Source organism: Antechinus flavipes, chromosome 3 (genome assembly GCF_016432865.1).
Source record: "Antechinus flavipes isolate AdamAnt ecotype Samford, QLD, Australia chromosome 3, AdamAnt_v2, whole genome shotgun sequence".
Taxonomy (NCBI): domain Eukaryota; kingdom Metazoa; phylum Chordata; class Mammalia; order Dasyuromorphia; family Dasyuridae; genus Antechinus; species Antechinus flavipes.
In genome coordinates this window covers 286,550,157-286,562,806 of record NC_067400.1, presented here as the reverse complement: position 1 = coordinate 286,562,806, position 12,650 = coordinate 286,550,157, and the positions used below count along the sequence as shown (strand labels likewise).

At 35.0% G+C, this 12,650-nt stretch overlaps 1 protein-coding gene across 6 annotated transcripts in view; it reads right to left on the bottom strand.

Moving 5' to 3' along the window:
• Positions 1 to 10,359: 10,359 nt before the first annotated feature.
• Positions 10,360 to 12,650, bottom strand: part of MAP7D2 (MAP7 domain containing 2) — a 183,105-nt gene continuing 180,814 nt past the window's right edge. For all 6 annotated transcript variants that reach the window (XM_051985132.1, XM_051985136.1, XM_051985137.1 and 3 more), the window contains one exon: positions 10,360 to 12,143. The gene's annotated coding sequence lies outside the window, so the exon portion shown is untranslated. The remainder of the gene's footprint in view (positions 12,144 to 12,650) is intronic.

Sequence of the window (12,650 nt, the reverse complement as noted above, 5' to 3'; positions counted from 1 at the left end):
TGAAGCTCTTAGGGCCAGAGAGCAGTCTGGGAGGAAACCCATAAAGCACTCTCTCATATCCCACAATCCCTCTCTCAGAGAAGAAGCATAAATAGAGCTTCAGTGAGTCAGGCAAGAGAGTTCAGCTGAATTTAGATTGAGAGGGGAGTGTCAAGTCAATTCAGAGAGAAGCCCTCTCTCAGAGGCAAGAGAGATTCATTCCATTTTCTACCTTGGTGCTGGCTGGAGGCTGAAGGACAAATCTTTGGATTTGGAGACATTTGGAGGGAGCTCTTAGAACCAAGCTTAGAAATAGGCCTTTAAGCTAACTGGGCTATTTTGGAGGAAGCAATAAAAGATGTGAACTTTTATCAGCTGGCTGTATTTGGAGTGATTATTGATCTTAACTGAAACTAAGGCTGCCTCCAGAAAATCTCCCCAAGAAACCTGTTCTCTCCCAGAGAGAACTATTATATTAAAGAAGAAAAACACCACATTTTGGCGCCCACCCTGGGGCTGACACACTCCTCAGTGGATTTCAGTGGAAAAGCCTCTGATCCTGATCCAGTGGGAAAGTTTTCTTGACCCAGAAATTAGGGTGAGTACAACAAAGAAATTTTGTTAATAGAGTTAAAGTAGAATTTCAGCTAAGATGGGACAGATGTTTAGAAAACAGCCTTCTGTTTCTGTTCAAGGAAAATTTTTAGAGAGCACTGTCAAAGTTATGGATTACATGCTATCTAGCGGAGGGGTGGGGGAAAGGGAGAGAAAAAATTGGAACACAAGATTTTTCAATGGTCAGTGTTGAAAAAATTATCCTTGCATATGTTTTGAAAATAAAAACAACTTCAATAATAAAAAAGAAGTTTCTGACAATTCCTTAGGATGGTTATTTCAAAGTTACCAAATGTGGTTGAGGACTTATGAATCCACTAGTGAATTAACTAATGAGGGGATACTCTTCTCTTTCCATTCATATGGGAAACAGTTTGCTATCTTCTTTAGTAGTGCCTCAGAGGAAGTTATATGATTTGTCTAAAATCCTACATATTAGTAGCTATAGGACTTTTTTTTTTTTTAACAAATCACTTTAACTTCTAGTAATTATTAAGAAATTCTTCAACTTAGAAATTCTTAGATCCTTTCAGAGAGTATTAATTCCTTCCATCATGATCTTTCTGCAAGATTAAAAGTTTAATTAGCATTAATTGATGAGTCATCCACTGGGTGGATAACAATGGTCCCAACAAAGGGAAGTATAAACATATACATACCGAGTTTTACACCATCTTAGCAAGACATTACAAGGCAAAGAGAAAGTTCAATCAGCCTATCAGGTTAAGATTGCTGGGCCACTTTCCTGATTTGGGAAGTTGAAGAATAGGGATACAATGTTAAGACAATTTTAGGAAGAATGTGTTAACTTTGACATCTTAGGAGTTTCCTGAGACCAGATATATTCCATTGAGATTGTTTTTTCTCTAGTGTTATAGGAATGTCATATTTAGCAATGAATCTCCATGCTAATGGTGGTCTTTCTTTAAGACAGTATCAATTCAGGCTCATCCTGTTCTTGCCAGGCTGAAGGTTTCTATATATACCTTAGGCCTTCAAGGTTACTTTTTCTGGGTTGATGTTTCCTCCCAACTCACTGGTACATAATGGATGCTCTACAAAAGCTTTTCCCTTCTGTTCTCTTCTTAATGCAGATTAGTACCTGCACAATAACTTCGATATCTAAGAGCCTTAATTAAGTTCCCTGCCTTCTTTCACCAGTGAATATCTTTCAAAAAAAGGCCATACAATTCATTTACATGAGCCAGAAGCATAAACAATTCCCTATCTCTTTCCAGACTGGGAGTTACTCAACCTTGGGACATGCAAGTAAAATATAATATTGGACAGTAAAAATGGGGAAAAGTGACAAAAGAGTAGCAATCAGCAAAAAGCCAACTGGATTTTTGTCCTCTTGCCTCTTTTCTTCCACAAGACTTTAATATTAAAGTTATATACCCTTTGGGGATAAAGCAGGTGCAGAAGCAACACAAAGCTGAATGAGAACATGGAAAGCAAAGGTAAGCAACAGCAGGTAGAATGGTGAGTGAGACAGGAAAAAGTAAGGAAGAGCATCTGAGAGGAACTATCCAGGACTTCCAGCATCTGGTCAAGTTAGAGAGGTTGTGCTTTCTGCTTCCTATCGCATCTGCAACTGGATAGTTTGACTTTGAGAAATGAATTATGTTTCTTTGTGGTCTCTAATTAAGACTTACTAGCTATGAAAAGAGATTGGGCATGGTCTGGAATATTAAAGAAGGGGACAAGCATTTATTAAGAGACTATTATGTCTGGCATGGATTCTGTCAATACAAAGTTATTATTAAATAAGATTAAATTTGAAGATACAAAAAAAAAAAAAAAAAAGAGACTATTATGGACCAAAAACAACTTACACTGAGCTTTCTCAGAAATTGTTTCTGGCACATAGTAGGCTCTTAATAAATGTTTGTTCCCAGAAACTCCAAGAGTTTTCTCTTCCCAGATCAATTCTTTGGTGAAGGCAAATTAGGCCATCTTTCAGTTCAATTTTTTAATGGACATTGTCTCAGACAATGTAAGAAGAGACCTTAGCTTAAAAAGACTTTACTGCTTCCATAGCCACTTGTCCCAACCTACAACTTGCCACTGGGTTCTGATAAAACTGGAGGAAAAAATAAGGCTGATGACTCTGCACAGACCTGTCTTACTTAAATCCAATTCACTTGCAAGTCAGGACCTCATCCTCTTGATATCATTGGTCCTCCTTAAGAACAAAGATGAACTTTATAGATGTTATCTCATTTGATCCTCTGGGATATTATTATACCTATTTTTTAGTGGAGGAAACTGAGTCAGACTTAGAAGTTACATGACTTGCCCAGGATTATACTAATGTCTATGTCTTTACAGGTCTTGCCTGGGAGCCGTTTTGAAGACTGGGATGGTAGAGGAGATAATTGTAGTAGATGCAATGATGCATTTATTTTAGGGAACTTCCAATGAGGAAAATCCCTTCTATCCATGCAGGCTACTGCTTTATACTATGTAGAATGGGGCATTGAAAAGAATATTGCCCAGGAGTATACAATGTATCAAAAAGTGGGATACTATCTCAGAGTCTAGTTCTCTAAAACAGTTTTCTATCTTGGTGATTTCTAACTAAAAATGGCACAAGAGGATAGAGCACTAGGCTTAGAGTCAGGATGACCTGAGTTCAAATGCAGCCTCCCTTACTAGCTGAGTGATTTTAAAGTTACTTACCCGCTGCTACAATCTGTAAAATGGAAATAATTGTAGCATTTAGTTCCCAGTGTAGTTGGAAAGATAAAATAAGATATTTGTAAAATGCTTACTTAGTATACTGCCTGGTACATAGTAGGAATTATATAAATGTTGGCTATGATGTACATAGTAGGAACTGTATAATTGTTAGCTATGATGTACATAGTAAGAACTGTATAAACAATGGCTATAATGTACACAGTAGGAACTGTATAAACAATGGCTATGATGTACATAATAGGAACTGTGTAAATGTTGGCTATGATATACTTAGTGGGAACTGTATAAATGTTGGCTATGATATACACAGTGGGAACTGTATAAATGGCTATGATATACATAGTAGGAACTATATAAATGTTAGCTATGATATACGTAGTGGAAAGTGTATAAATGTTAACTATGATGTACATAGTGGGAATTGTATAAATGTTAACAATGATGTACACAGTGGGAAGTATATAAAGGCTAACTATGATATACATAGTAGGAACTGTATAAATGTTAGCTATGATGTGCACAGTGGGAACTCTATGTTAACTATGGTATACATAGTAGGAACTGTATAAATGTTAGCTATGATGTACACAGCAGGAAGTGTATAAATGTTAACTATGATGTACCCAGTGGGAACTGTATAAATGTTAACGATAATGTACACAGCGGGAATTGTATAAATGGTTAGCTATGATGTACACAATGGGAACTGTATATGTTAGGTATGATGTACACAATGGGAAGTGTATAAATGTTAGCTTGATGTACATAGTATGAACTGTATAAATGTTAGCTATGATGTACATAGCGGGAAGTGTATCAATGTTAAGTATGATGTACACAGTAGGAAGTATATAAATATTAGCTATGATGTACACAATAGGAAGTGTATGTGTTAGGTATGATGTACATAGTGGTAGGTAGGTATGATGTACACAGTGGTAAGTGTATAAATGTTAGTTATGATGTACATAGTAGGGACTGTATAAATGTTAGCTATGAAGTACACAGTGGGAATTGTATCAATATTAACTATGATGTACATAGTGGGAACTGTATAAATGTTAGCTATGATATACACAGCGGGAACTGTATAAATGTTAACTATAGTATATATAGTGGGAACTGTATAAATATTAACTATGATGTACACAGTGGTAAGTGTATAAATGTTAGCTATGATGTACATAGTAGTCACTGTATAAATGTTAGCTATGATGTACACAGTGAGAAGTGTATAAATGTTAACTATGATGTACACAGTGAGAAGTGTATAAATGTTAACTATGATGTACACAGTGGGAACTGTATAAATGTTAACTGGTATACATAGTAGGAACTGTATAAATGTTAGATTTGATGTATAGATGAAGTGTATAAATGTTAATTATGATGTACACAGTGGGAAATATATAAATGTTAACTATGGTATACATAGTACGAACTGTATAAATGTTATATACACAATGGTATATATACAGTGATAGGTATGATGTACACAGTGGTAAGTGTATAAATGTTAGTTATGATGTACATAGTAAGGACTGTATCAATGTTAAGTATGATGTACACAGTAGGAAGTATATAAATGTTAGCTATGATGTACACAATAGGAAGTGTATGTGTTAGGTATGATGTACACAGTGGTAGTTAGGTATGATGTACACAGTGGTAAGTGTATAAATGTTAGTTATGATGTACACAATGGGAACTGTATATGTTAGGTATGACGTACACAGTGGAAAGTATATAAATGTTAGCTTGATGTACATAGTATGAACTGTATAAATGTTAGCTATGATGTACATAGCGGGAAGTGTATCAATGTTAAGTATGATGTACACAGTAGCGGGAACTGTATAAATGTTAACGATGATGTTCACAGCGGGAATTGTATAAATGTTAGCTATGATGTACACAACGGGAACTGTATATGTTAGGTATGACGTACACAGTGGGAAGAGTATAAATGTTAGCTTGATGTACATAGTACGAACTGTATAAATGTTAGCTATGATGTACATAGCGGGAAGTGTATCAATGTTAACTATGATATACACAATAGAAAGTATATAAATGTTAGCTAGTATACAATAGGAAGTATATGTGTTAGGTATGATGTATACAATGGGAAGTGTATAAATGTTAGCTATGATGTACATAGTAGGCACTGTATAAATGTTAGCTATGATGTACACAGTGGGAATTGTATCAATGTTAACTATGATGTACACAGTGGGAACTGTATCAATGTTAACTATGATGTACACAGCGGGAACTGTATAAATGTTAACTATAGTATATATAGTAGGAACTGTATAAATGTTATATAGTGGGAACTGTATAAATATTAACTATGATATACACAGTGGGAAGTATATAAATGTTAGCTATGATATACACAGTGGGAACTGTATAAATGTTAACTGGTATACATAGTAGGAACTGTATAAATGTTAGCTATAATGTATAGACGAAGTGTATAAATGTTAACTATGATGTACACAGTGGGAAGTGTATAAATGTTAGCTATTGTATACATAGTAGGAACTGTATAAATGTTAGCTATGATGTACACAGTGGGAAGCATATAAATGCTGACTATGATGCACACAGTGGGAACTGTATAAATGTTAGCTATGATGTACACAGCGGGAAGTATATAAATGTTAGCTATGATGTACACAGTGGGAACTGTATAAATGTTAACTATAGTAGGAAGTATATAAATGTTAGCTATGCTTTACATAGTATGAACTGTATAAATGTTAACTATGATATACATAGTAGGAACAGTATAAATGTTAGCTATGATATACACAGCAGGAAGTATATAAATGTTAGCTATGATATACACAGTAGGAACTGTATAAATGTTAGCTATGATGTACACAGTGGGAAGTATATAAATGTTAGCTATGATGTACACAGTGGGAAGTGTATAAATGTTAGCTGTGGTATACATAGTAGGAACTGTATAAATGTTAGCTATGAAGTGAAATGAGCAGAACCAGGAGATCATTATATACCTCAACAATGATACTGTTTGAGGATGTATTCTGATGGAAGTGGATCTCTTCGATAAAGAGAGCTAATTCAGTTTCAATTGATCAAAAAGGACAGAAGCAGCTACATCCAAAGAAAGAACACTGGGAGATGAATATAAACTACTTGCATTTTTGTTTTTCTTCCCAGATTATTTATACCTTCTGAATTCAATTCTCCCTGTGCAACAAGAAAACTGTTCAGTTCTGCACACGTATATTGTATCCAGGATATACTGTAACCTATTCAACATGTAAAGGATTGCTTGCCATCTGGGGGAGGGGGTGGAGGGAGGGAGGGGAAAAATCGGAAGAGAAGTGAATGCAAGGGATAGTGTTGTAAAAAATTACCCTGGCATGAGTTCTATCAATAAAAAGTTATTTAAAAAAATGTTAGCTATGGTATACATAGTAGGAACTGTATAAATGTTAGCTATGATGTACACAGTGGGAAGTGTATAAATGTTAGCTATGGTATACATAGTAGGAACTGTATAAATGTTAGCTATGATGTACAAAGTGGGAAGTATATAAATGTTAGCTATGATGTACACAACGGGAAGTATATAAATGTTAGCTATGATGTACACAGTGGGAACTGAATAAATGTTAACTATAGTAGGAACTATATAAACGTTAGCTATGATGCTTAAAGGGCTGCATACACTTATGCTTTTTGTATATGAAATCTTAATGGGGACTTGATGGAGGAGACAGGATTTTTTCCCCCAATTGGGGGAACACTGCTATATAAGGTGGACTGGATGAAAACATGTTATCTCTGAACTACAGAAATGGGTCTCACTATCCAAGCAGGATGGCGCCAGAAGGATGTCACTCAGGACAACACAGAGCTTAAGGAAGCCCTTGGTGGTTGTGGCTACACTTGTCACTGTCTTTAGGCACCTAAGGAAACCACGAATACGTCCCCCAATTCTTGCTACCGAAGGGAATCAGGCACTATCCACATAGCACCTTCTGTAGACGCAGAAGGAATTTTCTCCCTTTTTTCCCTTTCCAGAACTAATCTAACACAATTCATTCAGAGCCACCTACATGCTATTGCTGTTGTGCAACTAGATGGTGCAGTGGAGATTTTGATGATCCAGAAATCGGGAAGATTCATCTCCCTAAGTTCAAACCTAGTCCTGACTGTGGGACCCTGGGCAAGTCTCTTAGCCCTGTTTGCCTCAATTTCTTCATCTGTAAAATCAGCTGGAGAAACAACCTATTCTTTGCCAAGAAAACCCAAGATGGGGTCATGAAAAAGGCAAACAACTGGACCAAATATGTATGAACAAACTGTCCTTTCAAAGATGATCCTGCATTTCCCATCGGCACAAATTGATGAAAAGAGAACACAGCTAAAGAATGGCCCCCAGCTGTTATTCTAAAAATAAAAAATTTATGTAAAATCTCAGTCCCTCTGGATGTTTGTATTACTGGAATAAAAGGAGTGATATGTGCTTTGCTATAATTTTTCTCAAGTACAGAAGGCTAATAGCTTTGGTCAGTTCTTCCTAAATCTACAAAGGCTTGTAAGAACCTCTCCAAGGACTTTTTCTTCAATACTACTTGAAAATATTAAGCTTTTAAATTTCCTAACTCCAGCACAAAAAAATATCTACCCCAATCACTGAATACGGGATTACATTGTGAAAGGAATTAATTTTTCAGTTCGCCTCTGGCTTTCTTTGCCTCTACTGACATTTAGTAACAGAAATGAGAAACTTTATGTTTACATGATACTTTCTTGCAAATCCATATAGTCCTAGGCTATGGGTTAAAAAGCAAGAAGGAAAAATTCAAAATTATTTTAATCTAGTTTCCATTGTGTTTTTATTTGTTACCTAGGAGGTACAGAAGAGATGATACAAGGTACTTAACAAATCAAAGCATCTTTGAGTTGAAGGCCTTTAAATGGGACATCTATTTTTGAACTGGAATCTTCTTCCTACATAATATTCACTTTTATTGTGAAGTTTTTTCCTTACACAATTAACAAGCAACTCATCAGTGTGCCAGGCAACTCTGGGAATACAAAGAAAAGGCTAAAATAAGATAGAGACTGACTTCATGGAGAATACATTCTAAATGTTTAACTGTGTAGTTAAAATTAGTCTCCCTAATTAAACTATTTTAACTAAAATTAGTTCTGTCCATTGCTTTTAATCTTGCCTTCTGGGGCTGAGAAGAACCAATCTAGTCTTTCTGCCACATCCCACTTTTCAAATACTTGAAGATACTGATTAAATCAATAGTAAATATATCAGCTCCAAATCTTTTTCTTCTCTAGGCATAAAAGCTTCAGATTTTTTCCACCAATTTTCATGACATTTCTTTTATCATATTTAGATCTCATATTCTCTTGCCCCTATCTTGTGAATACCCTCTCCCTTAATTAACTCAGTATCCAGAGTTGCACACAATATTCCAGATGTAGTGTGGTCGGAGCAGAGTAAAATTAAACCCTGGACGAGCCATTTTAGCTACCTCTACATTGCTCTTTCATATTGTTCTGTCCACCAAAACCTTTCTTGGTCATCACTAAGGACACATAACCAAACCCCCCATGTTTCCAAAGGTCCTCTTTAAAATGGATCTCATAGCAAGTGACTATATTGGATCATATAATCCAAATTTAGATCTGATAAAGAAATCCAGAATTTTTGCTCCACTGGGCCAAAAAGCAACAGAATACCAAATCAGGTGAGACATGGAGTTTATAATTACATTCTTGTGGTACTATTGCCCCAACATACTCCAAGCTCACCCTCTTTAAATTCTCATTGTCCAGTGACTCAGGACCAAACCTGAAAACAATGTCTCAATCTGGCCTGTAGTTTTGTTGGGTTTGGACCACTGGAAAATAGTTAAGTACTTAACAAATGTTGCTTTTTTGATTGATTATGGCCCACATACTCGATATTACTACTTTCTGCCTCTGATTTCTCCTATCCTGCACTGTTCTGATGCTACTTGTGATACCAAGGAGACAATGTATGCATTAGAAAGCATCTTGATGTAGTCAGAAGCTGGATTCAAATCCTAGTTCTGTCTCATTTCTTACATGACTTCAGGCAAATAATGAACCTATGAACTTTTCTTTTCTCTTTAGTAAAATGAAGTTAATCTACTCCTGCAGTCTTTTCTAGATGTAAAACCAAGATTCAAAGGTATTATTACTACTTTTATATAATGATTTAGGATTTAATCAAATACCCATAGTGCTAATTTGTCTCATAATCATCCTATGACTACTTGAAGTATTTCCATTTTACAAATGAGATAATTGAGGTTCAAAGAGCTTAAATATCTTGCTCATGGTCACATGAATAATTAAATGTCATTTCTCCTGACTCCATGTCCATCATTCTATTGAGAACCCTATGGTTCTCAACTATACATACATGGAGGTGCCACTAAACTGCTTTTAAGTGGTTGAGAAAAAAAATCTGCTTTACTCAAAATATTCTCCTTTATGATCTTGTTCATAATATTAATTTGCTTAACCAACATGTTAGTACTAGCTTAAATTCTTCATTAGTGAGTTCTGAATTTATAAAGAATATATAAGGGGTTACAGGTGAGAGCACTGGAATTAGGGTTGGAAAAAGAAGTTTAAATCTTGCTTCAGACACTAGTTGTATGATCCCCTAGGACAATAATTTCAGTCTACAGAAGAAGAATAACACCATCTACCTCAAAGGGTTGGTATGATGATCCAATGAGATATATATGCTTATATAATGTTTTACAAATTTTAAAGTGTTATAAAACATTAGCTGTTTGCTATTATTATTTATGAGCTCTTTATTGTCAGTAGAGAGGTTAATTTATCTGCCTAATTTGTTCTTCTAACAGTGATCATACAAATTTTTAAATGGTTAAGAATAATGAGAATGAATTATTTGTTTCTTCTATGGTAAAGTTCAGAAATGGCAAATATATACCATTGGGGGAGGGAGGGAGTATGAGTTATTTCCTGTCAACAACACAGAACAAAACACTAGCAAACAGATTAAGACTCGTCAAATGAACATGTATTTCACTTTTATAACATGCTACATATGTCATGCAAAGGAAGACTCTCCAAAGTATACAGTAGGACCAGCCGAGTAAAACATCTTCCGTGGCATTTCTCAAGCACAATATATCACAGCAAAATAAACAATGAGGAAAGGATGGGAAAGTCTCCTTCGGAAGACTAAGTACCATCTTCCTCATTGGACCTGTTCCCTCACTGGAAAAGGAACTCTCCTGACATATACCAAGAGGAATGGAACTACATCATAGTAGACATGTATTTTATTTAATATATGTACTGTACATCTATATGTACATACAAACACATACACACAGAATAACAGTTAGCTATTTAATTCTTAAACAATTGCTGGTTTTCAAAGCACAAGGACAAGGTTACTACTGAGACCATGACATTCTATCAACTTTTCCACATTATCAATGTTCCCACTTTTTGTTAACATCTGCTAAAATTCTTGGTCTCCCTTGTCCCTTGAAGTACTAGGTTAACAAGGCCTCAAAGAAGAAAAGAATGATATAGCCTGAAGGTTACTTTCCATCAAAAGAAATAAAATGAACGAAAGTGCATTTCATATGGCACAAAATGTTATCAATGATAAGGTTTCAGGGAATTTTCCCATACAGGTGTTTCAACATATTACAGAGACAGATGTCATTTTAAAGCAAGTGAAAATACTGTGCCCTTTTGAGACCCATCAGTGTCTCATATTAGTAGTGTTCATTGAAATTTTTAGATTTAATTTTTACTAAAGGTAGGATGGAGACAATAACCTGAAATAGAAAAAACAAACAAAAACAAACAAAAACCCATCACCATTACCACTGCCAGAAACAAGTGCATTTCCTACGTGTATCAGAAATATATTATTTAGACAAATCCACATGAAACTTCAATTGCAATCTGGAACACTGTGGTCAGAAACAGAAACCATTGTACAATGTGAAAACTAACTTGCTACAATCAGCTGCAAAGGCAGATGGGAGTAACTATGAGAGGGTAGGAATTATCTTCTCACCGGATCAATAGATTTTTTTTTTTTAAAGCAAAAAGAGCAAAAAAAGAACAGAACATATTGGCTATTTTCTAATTGGTTAAACTTAACAGCAGCCAGAAGGGCTTCTCAATTATAGCAACTATATAGTAAAGCATGCTATGTTTCCTCAGTGAAAACTCAGTTCAAAGTCTTCAATGAAAGAAAGCATGACTAAAGAGAGAGAAAGGGTGGAGAGAAAATGGTAGGAAGTAATCTCTTGAATGCCTTCCCCCATTTAAACAAGGATAGGCATGCTGCTCAAGTCCAGGATATTTTAGGTGACCTTCAGGTAAACGTGATAAATGTTAAATGTATTTACAAGAAAAGCATCTAGATATTTATGTGACCCAACTTATGAAGAATGATTATAAAATGAACTAACAAGTTGAAGTCTTTGATATTCTTCAGATAATGATGAAGATAATAGCTTAAGTACTTGACTAGTAGTCAAAGCTTTAATACACAGCTCAATGAAGCTTCCCTGAAACCAATCAAGGGTTAAGAGTCAAGTTCTATATTTTTCTTTCTTTCTTTCTTTCTTTTTCTTTTTCTTTTTTTTAGCTATTGGGGGTATATATAACCCTTGAGAAGACACAATATTACATTCAGTTCTAATTATTGGAATCCAGTGGTCAAGGACTGCAGAAGCTTCTTTGATGATAAACAATTCATATTTTACTGCCAGCAGCATCACAGGTCTGTATTTCTTCCATCATATACTCCTCTGTCAATTCAAAAATGAAAAAAAAAAATGTCAACTAAATGAAACATCATTACTTCTAAGTTTATGACTTAGAATTTTCCTTCTATCTCTCTTTGAAATTACTATATAGTATAAGTACTTTCCTGTCTTTCTCAGGAATGGCATTCTTACTTGGTAATAAAATGAACCATAAAAATTTGAAAATAGGTTAATTCTTCAATGGACAGCATATGAACAGAGAAATCATTTATGATATTATTTACAGGTGTATTTTCCTCTAAACGCACTACTTTTCAAGCTTTCTGCTAGTGTGATCTGTTAGAAAGAGAATTACATTTGGAATCAGAATTCTTGGTTTGTAATCCCTGTTTCTTATCTATTGCTTGCATGAATTTGACAAGAGGGGAAAGTATTTTTTAAAGGAAGTGAAGTCAGTTTTGACCTGATAATGATAATGCATGTTTAAGATCACTTTCTACTTGGACTAGGATGTCATATATAATTTTCCTGCTCTATTGTTTTCAGAGA